The 18,714-nt window shown below is 39.0% G+C and overlaps 1 protein-coding gene across 9 annotated transcripts in view; it reads right to left on the bottom strand.

The window, feature by feature from the left end:
* Positions 1–18,714, bottom strand: part of BMPR1B (bone morphogenetic protein receptor type 1B) — a 252,620-nt gene that overhangs the window by 195,221 nt on the left and 38,685 nt on the right. For all 9 annotated transcript variants that reach the window (XM_064449982.1, XM_064449986.1, XM_064449978.1 and 6 more), the window contains one exon: positions 6,102–6,172. The gene's annotated coding sequence lies outside the window, so the exon portion shown is untranslated. The remainder of the gene's footprint in view (positions 1–6,101; positions 6,173–18,714) is intronic.

Below are 18,714 nucleotides of genomic sequence, written 5' to 3'. Positions count from 1 at the left end.
AATATGATGTTCAGCCACAACACATATAGGAGTTTTGGCCACTGGAAAACTATGTCCCAAATATAACGGAGGGACGCGCTATGGTTCCAACTACATTACCTTGGAACATATTTAAGGTCTGGCTAGCACTATTCAGGACAGCAACTGTGCTGGTTTGGGCTGGGATAGAATTAATTTTCTTCATCATACCTAATATGAGGCTAGGATTTGGATTTGAGCTGGAAACAGTGTTGATAATGCAGGGATGTTTTAGTTACTGCTGAGCAGCGCTTACACAGAGTCAAGGCCTTTTCTGCCTCTTACTCCACCCCACCAGCGAATGGGCTGGGGGGTGCACAAGCAGCTGGGAGGGGACACAGCCGGGACAGCTGACCCCAACTCACCAAAGGGATGTTCCACACCATATGGTGTCGTGTTCAGCAATAAAAGCTGGAGGAACGGGAGGAAGGGGAGGATGTCCAGAGCGATGGTGTTTTGTCTTCCCCAGTAACCATTACGCGTGATGGAGCCCCGCTTTCCTGGAGATGGCTGAGCACCTGCCTGCCGGTGGGAATTAGTGAATGAATTCCTTGGTTTGCTTTGCTTGTGCACATGGCTTTTGCTTTGCCTATTGAACTATTTATCTCAAGCCATGAGTTTCCTCACTTTTACCCTTCTGATTCTCTCCTCCATCCCACTGAGGGGGCAGTGAGCAAACAGCTGTGTGGAGCTTAGTTGCCAGCTGGGGTTAAACCATGACAGCAACACATGATTTATTTTAACTGTGTCCTTCAGTCCCACTGATTTCAGTGATCTAAATTATGCTTTTCCAGGAAGAGAAATTATCACGTTATCACAATGCTTCTATTGTACTACCCTGGTGCAGAACATCACATTTTTGTGCATTAGGTAGTCATGACTGCAGATAATAATTACCAGTGAACCGCAGTGATCAGCTCATTTCCAAATGTTTTCTGCTATTCCAGCAGACAATACTGGTTGACGTAGTCAGTATTTTAATACTGATAAGCCAGGATTCAGTTAAAATAGACAGCAATAGCCAACTCTGTCAGATCAAAATCTTAGTCAGCTTCTTCCTCTTTTGCTCCGGACTTGCTACCCAACACCTTTTTGGCAGTGGAGTTGTAACTCCATGGATCCACAAGATCTGCATTTGTAATGAAAATTTTTTATTTCATATGATGACATAGGTTTGTTTCCATTCCCAGTGGCTAGAACAACTTCTGTCAGGCATCCTGCATCTTGTCTTTTTATCCAAGGCCAGGGGAGATGCAAATCATACTTTCTGTACCAAGATAAGGTAGGTTTAGTTTCTGCGTTTACATCCTGCTTTTGATCCCTCAAGGCTGCAAAGGTCACATTACTCTGCCTTTGCCACTGCAACTTGTTTGACTTTATTTTCATCTTTTCATAAATACCAGAACAAGATTTTTTCTTTTAATCACATCAAAGCTAATACTTTAGCCAGCAACTCCTCCACAGTTTTTTTGTACCACTTCTCCACCTGCAATATAAATATATATCTCAACAGAATCGCATTCCCAACCTGCCTCAAACTTCAATCCTGCCAGGTCTCATAACAAATCAAACCATCAGCCCCTTTGCTCCCTTTCCCTTGCCTACTTTAAAACAAAACAAAACAAAAAAAAGGTGCACTGTAAGTACCAAATTCAGAGTTAGGAGTTAGGTTGGCCCCTTCCAGCCTGCAAATCCCACACCTCACCTATCAGCAAGCGATTACACTGCTCTATTCCCTACAAGCTTCTTGTACTCACCGACTCCTGTCGCCTCCTCCCCACTAGATCAAATTAAACAGTACTCTCTTCGTACAAGTACTGGTGATGAGAGAGTATTTGAGGATGAATAGGAATGGAAAACCCTGGTTTCAATCTTTCTGGGCTGCCTCCCACCTTCCAGGATACTTCCTGCATCCCCAGATTGAGAATCTCTATACTTGTTATGCATACACATACATATACACATATGTGTGTGTGTATATGTGTATATATATGTATATTCTATACACAAAATATTTTTATATGTATGCCTGTATATAGACCATATACATATATACATATATTCTCTATGTATATAGAACATAGATGCACCACACACATATGCATTTAAGTGACTTTGCAGGGTGCAAAGGACAACAGCCTACATCGACACTTTTTAACATCCTCCACAGCATGTTTTTCCAGTGCATTCTCGGGACTTGATTCATTCTCTAACCCAATATAAAAGTCAATAGTAAACATTGTATTCAAAAGCCTGAACTATACACGGGGTATTTTACCAGCGTGGTTTTTCAAGTGCACTTGAGTTTACCTTCTGGCTATTCTAAAGAATGAGTAACCTGTTCCACTCCATTCAACAGCATCCACTCCTCCCCCCCACCTCCCTCTTCTGTGCTAATTGCCCCTTAGACAGAAAAGAAAGTCAGCCACAATGTGGGAAAGAGGTGTATTTTAACCAGATTTATTCCTCAATCTTTATATTTCATAGTAGTCACCTTTCCAAGCTGAAATGGACGATTTTGTTAGACTATGAAACAGGAAAGGTAACAAGATGTTCCCCTGTGTAATTTTCTACACAGATCAGTTTTGCTCTGTTGATATTTCTTCTACATTATAACATGCAACTAAGTTATGCACTGATAAACTGAAAGTTATAAGAACAGTTATTGCAGGATGGTTCCCAGTCACAAAACATCGTACAATTCACTGACTCACTGACTCCACTGCCAGCTATATGAAGTAGTAGAAAGGTGAATGCCACTCAGTTCTCCTCCTTCAATGAAGGAATCACAATAAGACTTTCCAACTGCAGTTACTGTCTGTTTCATAGGCCTGGCTTTATATTTTGATAATTAGGTTACAATCAATTAGTGGAAATACCCAGAATAAACAAGTCCAGAAAACGTCCAGCTTCCTGGAAAGTTAACCTCCCCCAGCAAAACAAACATTTCAGCAGTATTAAAGCTCCGTTCATATTTAAGGAAAACAGCAACCTTATTTTCCTTGCTTCATTTGTGATATAACGCTTACTCTTGTGTTTTGTTTCCAAAAGCACCACAAAGCAGGTCAAGCTCCTTTGAGGCAAATATTATTACTGGGGACAGCATTTGCTTTCTGACACAGCTCCATTCAGGGCGAGGACTGAGCAGAACATGCACGTGCTCTGCTGTAAACCAGACTACTATGAAGAGCACTGCTGCCCCAAGGCGTTCTTGGTTTTAAAAAAGGGCCAGGGAAGAAAGAATTAAGTCTCACATGGGGAGGGTTGTTGGGTTTGGATTCGAACTATGTTGTAATGAAAAAAAAAAAAAAAATTACACTGTTTGTCATAACTGGGAGGGAAGACATAGCAAAGCTGAATGACAGTTTCTTGCCTTCCCCTCCCGAGAACCTGCGTTTTCCCAGTCTATGACGTTAACTGGGACCACTCCTGGGAGAAAGCACAGCTGAAGTGGCAGCCCACTGGCATCCTCAGTTTTCAACGCATTCATCCTCCACACACACAATTTACAGGCTTAAACTTTCAGTGTATAATACAGAAGCATATAAAGTTGAAAATAAGGCTGAATTAATACTTAAGGGCAGTCTTTTTGGAGCAGACTGCTGATAGGAGGCGGGCAACGCGAAGCCTGCTGCCATTGCACACATGTTTATGCTGAAGAAGTAGTTACGATACGGGGAAGCATCAGAGCTCACAAATTACAATTTTCTTGCAGCGATACCGTTAACTGATCCTGCCTGTATAGCTCAAGTTCCTCACACAGCTACACACAAGCACTGATTCAACACAGCCAGAAACTGAACCTGCCACTGGTTACATTTGGGAATTTCTGTCATTAAGTGCAATTCTTAAACCCTGCTGGGTACTGAAAACTGAAGTACGAACTCCGAGCTCTTCCACTCCCACAAAGTAACAAAGAGCAAGCGAAGTGCTGCTGCTCTGTCTGTGCACCCGAGGGGAACCACGCACCCCAGAGACTTCAGACATACTGATTTTTTCCAAGTAGAGGAAGAAGTGCAGCGAGTCAGATCTAGCGGATTACATATACCACTGAGCAAGGCTTAATGGATGCACAAGAAGCATGGAGCAATCTCTAAGGAGGAATAACTTATGTTTAACATTCAGAAAATGCAAGAGCACACTGTTTCACCAGAAGACCATGCTTTATACAGGCAACTGAGTCTTACAAGGATAGGAAGAAAATTATTTGCCTCTAACCAACCAATTAACACAGTGGGTATGGTACTATTAAATATTTAAAGCTATTACTCTAAAGGAGTTCTCCAGTGCAGGGAAGAAAAAAAGAAAAAAATAAATCAGACTCAATTAGATCCTAACCCAGTAAATTCTCATTTCCTTCAACATGGGTTTTGCCAGAATGAGATTAAGCTCAGGCCATATTAATTTGTCTGTAAATTATTATCAATACATTTTCATGTACGTTAGCACAGCAATTTTTCCCCCTGCACCTTTAGCTATCTAACACTGGAACACATTCCTTCACTAAGAGTCCATGAGTCCTCCAATAGATGTACCACTTCAGCAGGAAAATGTCTGTCTTCGTTCATGACTGATTGAGAACTCATCCAATAGCAATTTAGTCTTTGAGATTATACATGCTGACTAAATTAAAAAAAAAAAGAAACCAACCCAACCCAAATACAAAATGTGAACATTTGAAATGATAGGCAATAGCTTCACAGGTCACAAGGCAGGGAAGGGCAGGAGCATCAGGGTACATTAGAAGGATTTTATTGAACTCAGGGAATGTTTTGTGTTTATCAGTGTAGAAGTTGTATTATGCTTACAAAGAAAACCTCAAAATCAGCTACATCAGCACAAACACACAAATTTGACTTTTAGTAACTCTTCTGATTTCAGGTTTGTTAGAATTTTGAGTCTTTTTCTCTTTTACAAACTATTTAACTTTCAAGAAGTAGGCTTATGCCTTGCTGTTCTTGATAATCTAAACATTAACATACAACTGGAGCCTTCATACTACCATCCAGTTAAACACAGTGCCAAACAAGTCAAAAGTGGATCTGCAGATACAGTCACACAACAGGTAGTGATCTGCTTGTGCTCGTTAAAACACATTACCACCCTCAATTAGAGACTGCAGCCTCTGTCAGATGAGAAATGATAAATGACCGGGTATGAATTCCAGCCCCTTTGAACAGAAATTGAAACAGGCTTGTGCTCCCTATCTGCATCACACTGCACAAAGGACGCACAGATGGTCAATCTGCTGTGCGTGTGGTACCGTTAAACCAGACCAACCCCGTTCTTTGCAGTTGTCACATCGAACTTACCTACAAACACTTTTCTAAATTTGCCAAGTGGAAACGAGGAAAGAGTGCTATGTTGATTTCTGCATCAAAAACTGCAATTAAGAGTTCAATATTAAGTTGCACACTGTACCTTTAAATGCTTCTTGCACGTTTTAAGACTCTGATAAAATTTACAAAATGTCAGACCTTTTAGCACAACATGAAGCAAGAACCATTGGCAAAAACATGCCTCTGAGAAGACTTCCAGAGTTTTACCCCTTTCTCTGTCTCACAGGCATTTGCTGCTTAGTTTTGAAGGTGTATCTCAATTAAAAGAGGTCTCAAGACCCTTCTCACCTCACATCAAACCCCTGCGCTTTCATGCAATGATACAGAGCAATAAAGGACAGTGCCAGGCAAGTCTATACATTTTCTTTGAGAAGTGGCACGGCGAGAACTAAACGGTGTCCAAGAGCTCTCGACAAGTGTGTGCAAGCACGATGGAGTGAACTTGAGCAGGCCACTTCAATGGCATATGGGAAATGTCACAAGTTCCAGCAGTAGAACAAATTGCTATCCACTTTGTCATACTGATCTACAGGTACCTGCTTATCTTCAGAACCTCTACTGATACCTGTGGTAGAATTACACATTCCATTCCAAATACAAGTTATGTTATCACCTACTGAACTTACTACAAAGCACAGAACTTGAAAAAAAATAACCCAAAATAAACAAACCCTCCATTGACAAACTTTCTATTAGCTCATAATAATGAACAGGGTCTTATCTTTATCACAGATGCTGTCTTACCTTTATCAGGAAAAGCTGAAATGTCCCTTTCTCCTATTCAGCTCCCAAGAACAAAAGAAATGAACTCCACCCTGTGGGCAAAGAACATTTTTTTAAAGATTAGTGATATTCTTTAAGAAGGTTTAAATCGTTACCAAATAATACAGACCTTCCAATTCTGGTATGATACTCAGGTAAGAATATAATATCTGGAAAAAAAGTCCACTGACGGCATATAGCTAATTATATGTTCACTACATTATTTCAACAAGTAACATGATAAATGCTTCTATGAACTGCAGCCCATTGATAGTGAAATATTCAACAACACTATTTTATAAGGAAAATTACACTTTTATTTGTTAGGTCAGCTTCCAAGAGAAAATGGCAATATTGCAACCCACTGTGCAATCTCTGACCACACAGGTTTCCTTTACATCTCAACAGAGGCTCCAGAAGAATAAGATTATGATACACATTACTAAAATTCTGGATGCCTTAATAATTCACATATCTTATAAAGTAAGGCTCATCACTCCTCCCTGTTGTAAGAAACACACAAATCCAAACCCTTCCATGGCAGTAGGATGGGATTTGTACGGCAATAGAAGTTAGAAGTCTTAGGGTGAGATCAACAGTCTCATAAGCAGCGGAGAGATCGAGATTCATTTATTCTGCAACGTAGCTAGAAAAGCTTTACTGAAGTCCTCAGCAAGAGCAGTTTCAGTCAGCTGCAGAGGACTGAAGACAAGGCTGGAAAATTAATTATAGAGGCTAGAAGCAAAAGAGAAAAGGAAGATGGAGCAACAGCTGCAGGAGGAGGAGGATGATGATGGCTGCTGGAGAATGAACTCATTACATGCTTGTATTGTAAGAAAAAGCAATTTCATGGGTTGAATAAAAGGCACAAGAGCACACAGGCAAGGAGAAACAGGAGGACCAGAGCTTTTGCTTCTGTGCTCTTTAATTAACTACTCCATTATCACACTAGAATGTGAAGCAGAAATTACTCATTTAGACAGCTTCCCTAAAATCTTTACAATGTCACTGCTTATCTTATCCAAAGTAGTTTTACACATATCAACACCAATTCAAGGGCTGCAGAATGGCTCAATTTCATTCCTGTCCCAAACAGTGGCCAAATATTTATCATTTCCTTTACAATACTGGAACAGCTAGAAATTTTGCAGGGGCACATATACAACAGACTTGCTGATAATAGCCTGCTTCAAGTAGCTGTCCTTGTTCCTACAGTAGGTTATTCTATGGCTGTTATAATCTCTTGTTTGAAAGGAAAATTAATGTTGTTATTAGAGAAAATACCTAGGTAATTAGGTGCCACTAATCAGATGCTACACATTTTAAATACGCAACTAGCTTGTAATGACATAGTTAATTCACAATGTACATTACAGTTTCCCTTTTTCCAGGATGAAAGAAAATCTCCATGCATTTTGTTCATACTAGTTCTGTGAACATTCATGTATAGAACAAACTACTGAAGTCAGTTGTGATCATCTGGTTTTGCTTCTAATTAACAGAGACCAGCCGCTAATGGTGAGTACGTCTTCCCCAAAATACCTGTAACATTGACATCCTGGGAGCTCTCATGCGCCCATAGTATATATTTCAGCTTAGATTAAAAGTCAGAAAAATTCCTGCCTTCGCTCCCTAAGATTCATGGGAGGGATTCTGAAAGCTTCCTTTTGCATTGATCAACTTCAAAAGGGCCCAAATATTGGGGATTCCGGCCTTTCACGCATCAAGTTGTGCATGTAAGGTCATAGCTGTTCTGAAATACTAAGTTAAATTGTGTTTATACATGCTAGAGGTTTGTCTAGTGTTTACACAAAGCTACAGGTAGAAAATGTTTGGTTTAGCAACTTATTTTTAATCCACTCTATATCAGCATTTCACCACCAAATTATTTTAACACCACACGTTTAACACAGCAACTTCCACTAACACCAGAAACTTTCTCAAGATAGTAAACCTTCATCAACAAACACTCCTGGGATCTTCCAAATATTCATACAGCTCTGCTTCCCTCTCTCTTCCCCCAGCTCCTTTTTAGAGAAGAGGAAGATACGTGACTCTTACAACATCACTTTGTGATCAAGCAAGTCCAGCCATCGGCAAACCAAGGCTTCACAGGATGACTTGCCCGGCAGCCGCCCAGGGGTGTGGTGAAGGGCTGACCCTACAAGCTTCCCCACAGTGAGGATCCCACCCAGGAAGGGACATAAACCTCCAAGTTCAAAGTAATAAGAATCATAACCAAGTACAGCAACTTCACGATTGAAAAACAAAGTATTATTTATACTTTATTATTAATTTAATCTTTACTCTGAAGTCTAGATTGAAGTAAACTTTCCCTCCAGAGCAAAGGCTTTACGTTTATAAGAGAATGACTTAGGGATCAAAAAGTGATTCCAATAAACTATAGTGGCTTCAGCTTCTATCTGAAGGGCAAGCATTTTCCAGTAAACCTAGCTCAATCCTTCACTCCCACAGAGCGCCAGCTGTACATTCACACAGGACGTCTGTGGACAAGAGGAACGGTACCGCCATCCAGTCACATGCAACTTAGATTTCAGCTGCGTTCACACCTGAGACAGCAGCTGAAAGCAGACAGAAAATGCCAACTTAATGCTCATGCATGGATAGAAAAGAAAAAAATAATTTTGCTCCTGAACAGAAAAAGCAAAGGTCTTAGATAGGCATATCACGCAGTTGTTCCAACTTCCCAGTTTCTCCTATCAAATGCTTCTGTAAGGAGTCACAGAATTACAGAATATCTTGAGTTGCAAGTGACCCATAAGGATCATAGAGTCCAACAAAACCATACAACTAAGAGCGTTGTCCAGATGCTCCTTGAATTCCAACAGGCTTGGTGCTGTGACCACTCCCCTGGGGAACCACGTTCCAGTGACCGACCACCCTCTCAGTGAAGAACCTTTTTCTTACGTCCAATCTGAAGTAATTAATATATTTTTGACTGTGCCCTTTTACATGGTTAAAAGAGGAATGAGGAACTGATTGGGAGATTACAATTTACATAAGCAGTTCATTTGCCATGATCTTTTTCAGGAGAAGTTTAAACAGGATGGCTGGTAAAGAATAGGATGTCCTTCCCTTCAGCTCCCACAAAGGACAAATAATGTCCTTCTCTATTTCATCGTAAGTAAAAAACTGATAGGCACATGTTCACATGATGTTACTGTCTTCTAGAATCTCTGGAAACCATTTTCCTAGTCTTTTTATACTTTTTGCTCAGCTCCACCCTGCAGAGATCAGGGATTGATCTTGAGTAGAAACACCCTACAAGAGAATATCCCCAATAATCACAGAGCAGCCTCCCCAGCTCAAAATAATAATTTTCACTTACAGCCTTCAGGTATATGATTTCGCTATCTTACTTTGAAAGGATTATTGAAGAAGAATTTTCCCATTCTAAGCTAATGTTAAATACATGAGTAGTGATACATTTCACTACAGACAAGGCAGGTGTGTCTTCCTGCTCTAGCCATGACACTGCATGCAAGCTTCTAAAAAGCATGTTGTCTTATTTGAGAATGCTTTCCACTCTTCTCCTTAATCTTTTTAATTTTTTTCTTAAATTTGTGGTCTATAGGAGGTGCCCAACAAACGTTTCAGTGAGCATTGAACCATATGTTACCTGTATGGGCTGGGTTAAAATGTTAGAATGAGTAAGAAAAACAACACATAAAAAGTAAGCAGTATAATTTATACCGTGCTTTAGCAGGCCGCTATAGCTGTCATTTGACATCCACAGGTCTGACCTCAGAACTGGTACATAACCAACACAGAAGCCAAAGAGGTCAATGCCTATAAAAACGTGAAGATGATTCAGTTAGTATTCACTCTAAACTGCATATAAATCACCTGTAATCCCGAGCTGATTTATCATTCCTCTAAAACCCTGCAAGAATAGACACAGAAATTTGAACTTAACACTGGCTGATACAGTCTGGGATTTCACAAGTAAACTGATACTACGGCAATTAAAGGCTGGGAAATGCTAAAGTAACCATAAAAATGTCCTGTTTCATAAGATAAGGAAGCTTTTTGCCACAAGTGATATTTGTTTTGACTTCTTAAATGAAGCAAAATAATATTTTCATCATTCCCTTTCAGAAGGTTCTTTTCATCAGCTCTTTCAGAAGGAGTCCACCTGCTCTGACAACCCGTGGCATGAAGCAGACTGAGGACAGAAGGCTCCCCAGCCACTAACAGGAAGGTGCCCTTCCCCCTCCTGCCGTTTGTCAGCCTTGCAGGCAAAAGCTGAGGGAAGCACAGATTGGAATAATTACACAGATAGTTTGGGGCTAATTAAACAAATTACTCAGGATCAATAGTATTTAAAAATCTATGAAGAAAATTAATAGATGCCATCGGAAAACGTCTAAGGGAGACAGATAATAGAAAAGTGCTACAGCATGAGGAATATGACATTTCACTTGATGCAGCCTCCATGAGGCAAAAAAACTGAATGGAAAAGCTTATGAGAAATGTTTTTGTAACATATGTAACTATAACATATATAATAAATATGTAGTTTGATTGTAGAAACCCAGATAATTCCTCTGGACATTAGTTTTCTTCGGTGGCTTCAGTTCTAAAATTACACATTATGACAGAAAGAAATCAATTTAATGCATTTGCAGTTGTCCATACCTACAAATGTTGTCAGGGAAAGATGTAACTGCAATACAGACAATAAGCGGAGTAGGCACATCATTCTAATCACAAATAGTCAAAAGAAGTTTCATCTGAAACAATTCCTCTGCTCCTATTAGACTACATGATTTCATAATAAAAGAGTCACATAAGATACCACTTTTGCTCAGATCAGGGCAACTGTAGGTTTGCACTATTAAAGTGGCATATTAGTGAGACAAGCAGAAGGCTCTAAATAAAAAAAAAAATAGAAGATTCAGCAAAACAGCGGAATTGACATGAACTTTCAGCTAAGGAGAACTGAATCTTTGGAAAGACATGATTCTAGTAGGAAGGTGGCCATCGGTAACTTAAACTGTGAACTCTTCTATCGCCTACACCCAGTCAAACACTAGGGGCAACTACAGCACATACTGGGTAAGATGCTGATAATCCACCACCTTAAACAATTCACAGATATGGCTATACTTTTCTCCATAGGTTTCCTACCTTCCCTACGGCTGCCAGTGTTTAGGTTATCAGGGGAAGAAAAAAAAAAAAAGGCCCTTTATTACGGCATTCTTAAATCACAGAAAAAAACCCTACTACTGTTTTACCATACACTGAAGGCTCACCTTTTCAATGCATTTCGGTAAGGCCTTATTACTTCCTGTTTTCTGTACATATTGTGCTGCGGATTAGTGCTATCTGAGAGATTCTCCAAGGTGTGGGGCACTAAAACAAACCCACAGGTGATCTCCTATGCAATGAAGTCCTTGTTTTGCTCATGCTTTCCCACATCTACCCATAATATGCTCTCCCTGCCTATGGCTCCACGCCATTCAGGCATTCACAGACCGAGGATTCTTTGCTCACTGTTAGAATGACAAGCACCTATCTAAACAGCCGGTATGAAACCTGACCCATCTGTTTTCAACTAAAATCCACCAAAAAAAAAAAAATCTGTCTTTTAGAATAATACATTCAAATATTTTCTTAGTATGAAAAGACTAAACTCCGCCCTTCCAGTCTGAAAAGTCTCTGCAAAGAAAAACAGCAGAGTTACATTCCCAGCATTACAAGGAACATAGGGAGTTTGGCTTCAGTATTTGCTGTGACTGTTTCCACAGCATACAAGTACCACAAATCAGATGCTCAAGAAGTAAAGTTTAATTCAAAATTCATGACACTAGGTCAGATTAATCCCAGGATTAAGTGGATATAACACAGTCATAAACAGCGGAGATGACGATGGCTCTCACTGCTTGGCATTGTAATTGATTCTGGTTTTGGGGAGGGTTGTTGGGGTGGGGGTTTTTTTGTTGTTGTTTGATTTGGTTCTGTTTGGGGTGGGTTTTTTGCTTCATTTTGTTTTTAAAGCAAATTATAGATTGTTTTTAAATGCATAAATCTTTCATATTTAAAAGTCTGATAAACAGCTTCAATATATAATTAATAGTCCACTCAGCTTCAAAGTATTTTAATGCCTCCCTATCAGCAGAAAAGCAGTAACACTGTACTCATTCCCACTTACTTCATGGAAAAGAAACCAAGAAACTAAACAAATGTAATCACTTAAAGTCAACTTTAAAGATTTTCTACGAAGTTCAAGTACAAACAAAATGAGACAGTATAAATATCCCTTAAGTTTACATGGTTCTATTGAGACTAATCAGAGTTGTCAATACTAGAATACTATATTCTAGGCAGTTGTGAAAGTTATACTCAAGGCATTTTAGTGTTGTTTTTAACTCTGAACTAGAGGAGAAAAGGCACTACAAAAGTCACAGGTGTTGACGTTATGAGTCATCTACTTATACTTTATAAAGTAACTACCATGATTAGTTTGAGGCAGGTAAGTGTAAAGGAAGAGTCAGAAAATACATTTCAAGGGACTAAGATTAAGAATTTCACTGTGGCTCCCACCTACACTTAGCAACTGGAAATTCATTTCCAGTCTCAAGCACTGACTGGGCCCCAAAGACCTATTTCGTTCTCTATACACAAACTGCCTGGCACTATCGGTAGAAATGCTGGGCCTGTGTAGCTATATTTTCCACATGGATCTGATGGAGACTATTATTAGAGATGTTGAAAGGAGCACTAGTCTACGGACTGTAAACGAGCGCGCTATGTACTCCATGAGAATGGCATCAATACCCACACCAAGGCACGTTTGAGAAGACGGAACACAAAACTATAGGATGCTGATAACAAAAGTATGCATGTATACTTGAAGAGCATCTGACATACTTGATTTCAACTCAATAATGTCCTCATAGCAGACTAGCAAAGCTGAAGTACACAAAACCAGATCTGATGAAGTATATGCCGAGGAGCAGCAGGTATTCATCAGTCAGCTTCACTTTTCTGCAATGGGTCCTTATGTGACAGCAGCCAGTCAACATCTGTAGCTGGCTGATGACAGGCAGCATGCAGATGGTCCTCCCAGAGACACCGAGGGCAACACATTCCCCACCTCCCACAGCTGGCATGCAGTGTGCAAGCAGGATCCTCAGGACAGTGGTCCAAATGGGAACGCTAAGCCCAACCCCCTTCTCCTTTCTGAACGCACACTCTGTGCTATAACGTGGCATCCACCTGAAAGGGATAGACGGTCTCCTAATGGGCCCGCCTTCTCAGCTTAATCTGTAACTCAGTGCCGATACGGTAGGCCACAACCATGCAATGCCTATTAAAACAGAAAAATATTTATCCCATTCAGCATACAGTTCTGAGTGTGCCTCTGTAAATTTGAAACCTTTTCCATTGAAACTATAGGATTATGAAAATATTGAAATATGTTAAAATTATCTACCTATACGTATAATAGCTCCAATGTGAAAGAAATAACTATAATGGGACAAGGTTACAACAAAATGTTACAAAACTTCAATTTTTATCCTCCTTAAGGCTAAAACTGTAAGTAGATAGTGAGAAACACCTACAGGAGGTAGAATTACAGGTCATTTCAGGCTGATGCATTGAAAAACAAGGAAGCTAAAGCATCCAGCATAAAAGTCAGAGTAATTTCTAAATCCTTCCTTATTTACAACATGATGTGTTAATACCTTTTTCAACAAGGAACAAGGTGTTTTCTCTCTTACTTTCAGACTTCATACACAAGTGCTCTGCATTTTGCATTAAGACGACCATTCACCACATACTGTAAATAAAATATGGTGAATTGGGGCTGTGGGGTTGGGGACACAACCGACAGAGATACAGAACTCCTTTCTGAAAGGACACAACCACATTGCCACATTAAGCTACAAGAGAAATGACGGCCAGATCTTCTCCATTTACGAATAGACTTCATTGCCTTGAAGGAAGGAGAGAAAAAGGGTGGATTTCCATCACAACTTGAAATATGGCATATCATGCAATTTCATTCAACTAAATGGCCAAAAGCAAACAAACATGCGTGCAAAAACTCGTAACTCAACAAACGCTTGACTCAACAAGCACTGCTTGCTTGATGAAATCTCACAACAGTAGTAAACCATTGGAGTACAAAGTCATTTGTGAACCAAATGGTTCAAATGGAAAAAATGCACCTCGCTACAGCACAGAGTTAGTTACTAATTCACTGCAGTAGAAAGTAATTTGTGAATTGGATCTTGGAGCATGTTTCCTGTTGCTTTTGTTTACTTTAGGGTTGATTGTTCTTAAACTGTATGGGCTGCATACTGAATAACAATCACAGGTTTTGTGTGTGTATATATTGTGTATTTGTCTATATATATATATGGAAATTGCATGAAGATTGGGAATGATTAGAAGCTTTATGCCATGGAAATATTGCATAGGCATGAAGAGTGTGTAACATTACCCTTGAATAATTAAGGGTCAGAAGATCAGCGCACGCTTGTAGACCTTTCCTCAAAACAAGGTTACCACAGTGACCTCTTCAGAACGGCCTGCCTCCTGGTATATTTTTTTTCCCCATCTCTGCTCCAGGTTTTCCACGTAGTTGGAATTCCACAGATGGTCCCCATTGCCCCCAAATAAATGCTCTTTCCAGATGAATTCCCCAGAACAGGACTTCATTTCTTAGACAGCAGAGGGATATTTTCCAGAAAGGCATGATTCCCAAGAGCTCCACAGTTGGCTACTACTTAATCATTTCATAATCTTAGAAAGTCTGGTAGAAGTTGAAAAAACATTTTCACAAGGCACTGATGTTCCAATAAATGCTGGAAGCTCTCTGACCAGCATGTGATAACTGTATATTAAAGGATCTGGCTGTCCCTTCTCAACATTTCAATAAGTAGCATATTCTTAATAAAGCCGAGGCTAATGTAATGCTTCTGAAGTTTTAGTCAACTATTTTAAACATGGTATTCTAATGTCTTCTACTAAACACACAGCTCTGTCAGCAGTCCAATACTACAAACTCCTCTTTCTCTATTTTATTTGTTGACGTTAATGATTTGCTAAATTCATTTCTGTTCAGCTACGGCCTCTGTGTCTCTCAAATCTCCTTAAAAATTACAAAAGTAACAAAAGACATTATGACACAAAGATAAAAGGAACTATATTTTAGAATATAATTTCCCAGCTGAAGTGTCACACCCCAGCACAAACAGCTATGCCCATAAACGCCCTTCATGCCATCACAGAATTACAACAATGCATATACATACACATACACCCTTTGGCAAAAATAATCCCCATTTACCACAGATCATTTTCATTCAGATTCCAGGTTCAGTGATTCTGTTGCAGGATTTCTGCTTGCATCTCTGGTGTAATTCCTGCACGGTATCTCCATTCTACACAACAGGCAAAATACGGATTTCTTCCTTAAAATAAATTTGGTATAATTAATTAACAGAATAATTACTATAAGGAAATAAATTTTATCCTCTCTGTACATAGACATCTCTCTCATACATGCTAACCGGACTTACTGAGTATGTTTTTCAGGAAAAAGATGAGAAATCCTGTAACTCAGATGATACAGAAATGTATACAAGGAAAATCTTTAATTTCCTACATTAGTAGACTACTTCACGAGGCAATCATCAAACAGAGGTAAATATGAATAGAATGAGAACAAAGGAAATCTTGATTTAATAATTGATTTTTAATCTCCTTTGTATTTAATACTTCACTGACTTTAAAAAAAATATCTAATTTTTACTGGGTGCTGTAACCGCTGAAACAAACATTAACCCTAAACCAAATTAAAACAGGATTTTAAAATAGTGAAATAGGTCACTAAAGATACCTTATGCAAGTGGTAGATGTGTTTACCCAAACGCTCTTTGACTCAAAATGAAGTTGCTAAATAAAGAATTTCCTACAAGAAAGGTTTATTATAATTGTGGGTCAGATTTCTAAAGGTTTCAATTCACCACCCAAAGCCTTCCCAGGACCTTCACAGAGGATGAGCATCATCACCTGCACCTTAAAATAGGATTCCATTAAAAAAAAAACAAAAAGGCAATGATCAATATATTGAGCTGGCACCTGCTGAGATTTTCAAATGAGCCACGGTGAGCTACCGCTCCTTGATAACACCATTGCACAATCCTCCTCACCTGCGTGAAGCCCCCAGATGCTGCAGCTGATAGAGGCTGCAGGAGGGCAGCTGAGAAGGGCTCACTGAAAATAACCCAACAGAAAGTACTTCAACACCAGTGATACACAGTGAGTCACTCCCACCATATTATCTAACAAGATTAGTCAATTTCACACTTTTCTCTAATTCTAATTTTGTTTTCTGTTAAAGATTCTGTTTCTGAAAATTAGGCCAGTGACTGTTCAACGTATTTTTCTTCAGGGATCAAAATTCAAGTTCTTTCAAAGGCAATGCATTACTCTCTTTTTAAAGAAACACACCAAATGAAATTTTAAAAGGCAGTTCACTCTTAAGTGAATGTTTTACTTAAAATATTAGAATTACCACCAATCTTGAATCTTTAAATGACATTAAATGCTCTGCTACTGCTGTACCACTCCCCATGATTATAGACTTCTTTCTTTACCTTTTTAATCAATTTTGGCAATGCAGACAGGCAAATTATTTTTATTAGTTTCCCCCACTTCCACTGTAGCTGACTCAGGCTTTATTTCAAAATGTCTGCAAAATATATTTGGTGTCTGCACTACTAATCTACAGAGAATTCTTTTTCAACTTGTTTCCTTGGAAGGTGACGGAACCAATTCTATTACTGTTATTTTCAGAAAAACTGATAGAAGTTCAAAGACTACTGTTTTGTTTTAAATAGAGCCAGCCTTTGAAATTCAACTACCTGCCAGTTGCCTAAAATGCCTTTTTAAGCAGTTCACATAACATAGCAAGTAACAAACATAAGGAAAAACTTTAGCAAGTATGAAAAGATAGGAGAAAACACCCACATGCCGTTACAGCCTGTTTCGACCTACACATACAAAATAAATCAAGCATAAGGTAACAGTAGCTTAACTAATTCTATTAATCTCTATGAGTAAGCATTTCATTTGGCCATTTTCACATCCTGTAATTATTCCAGAGGAAACGCAGGTTAAAGGTTCAACTAGCACTTAAAATGTCTCCTAAAGCATAATTATATCTCAAGACTTAGCCTGTGGGTAAAATCGGGAAACCTGTAACACAAAGCATTTATTTTTCTCAAATATACTGTGGAGTCCAATTATTCTAAAGAATTTCTTTTTTATTATTACTACTCAGTTCTATGCAAAATGTATTTCAAAAGGAAAAGCTATCCGCAGCCTGCACAATTTGGGCCATGAAACATTATTATTCAGTTATAATAAATGGTTAAAACAGAATCATAAGCCCCCTCTTCAAGCTCATTCAAAGCAAGCATCATAAATGCATTGTCACGGCTGTCGATTGCTTGATTCAGAATGGGATCAAAACAGAGGATCACTGCAACAGCACGGGCATCAAGAGCAGCCCTGTTTGTTAAATGGGAAAATATGGTTTCACTCAAACACAAAACACCTATTTGCTTTCTCGTGGCCTGTTTTTGGAACAGAAACTCATTTTCAAAGATGAGAAGAGAGCCCATAAACCATGCATGTCATGAAGTACCTGTTCAGATAAATTATACTCTTAGGGGAAAAAAAAAAACCAAACAAACAGCTCCATAGATTGAAGTTGACTGGCATACAGTGGGGAAAAGGCTGAAAAGAGGTGAGCATTCAAAACAGGCAGGAATGCATGTCAAGTGGATAATACACTACAGAGGACTGTAGGTAAGAACTGCAAGATTCACTCAATCGCCTCCTTCCCATTAAATATGCACAATGAGTGCCATATGCAGTATGCATTAATTTGAAACAAAAATATATTCAATCATATTAATTTGCCATTAGCAATTTATAAGACATAAATAAAAGGCTATTTGTTTGCCATTATTAGCAAGACTGATTTTTCTCAGCTATGGTGTGTCTCTGATTTTTTTATTTGAAAGCATCAATGAGAGGTGTTCACAACGAAGTTTGGAAGCACCAAATCAAAGTTTGGGTCCTGAAAAACAACTACTTCACTATTTATTGCAGGTGGTACAATTGCTAGAGTCTGTCAGGCAAGTTCCGAGGTTTTGGTTAAAAACAAACAAACAAACAAACACACACCAAAAACACTGCACAACTTGAAAAACTCATGAAAAGGAGATTAATGTTAAAAAAACCCCAAGGTCTCAAATTAGTAAATACTAGAGAGTTAAGGCTATTCATGAAGCGTGAATTCAGACCTCTTCTATGTATTCAGTGTAACGGCTTTGCTCAATATTACAGAGCAAGTCATCCATGCAGCCAAGAAAAAAAAAGAACAAACCCAAACACCAGTGGTCCCGTGAACAGTGAAATGTTTTAGGGTAAAATTGTTCTTCTTTTTTAACCCTGTATTTTATTCACTGTTTATCCTATGTTAGATGATACAGAAGTCTAAGTTATTGCTTGATTCAGTAGGGGATCAACATAAAAAGACTGCATGGAA

This window comes from Phalacrocorax carbo, chromosome 4, assembly GCF_963921805.1.
Source record: "Phalacrocorax carbo chromosome 4, bPhaCar2.1, whole genome shotgun sequence".
In the NCBI taxonomy this organism is placed as follows: Eukaryota; Metazoa; Chordata; class Aves; order Suliformes; family Phalacrocoracidae; genus Phalacrocorax; species Phalacrocorax carbo.
The sequence above is the reverse complement of the archived record's forward strand: the minus strand, read 5'-3'. Positions and strand labels throughout refer to the sequence as shown.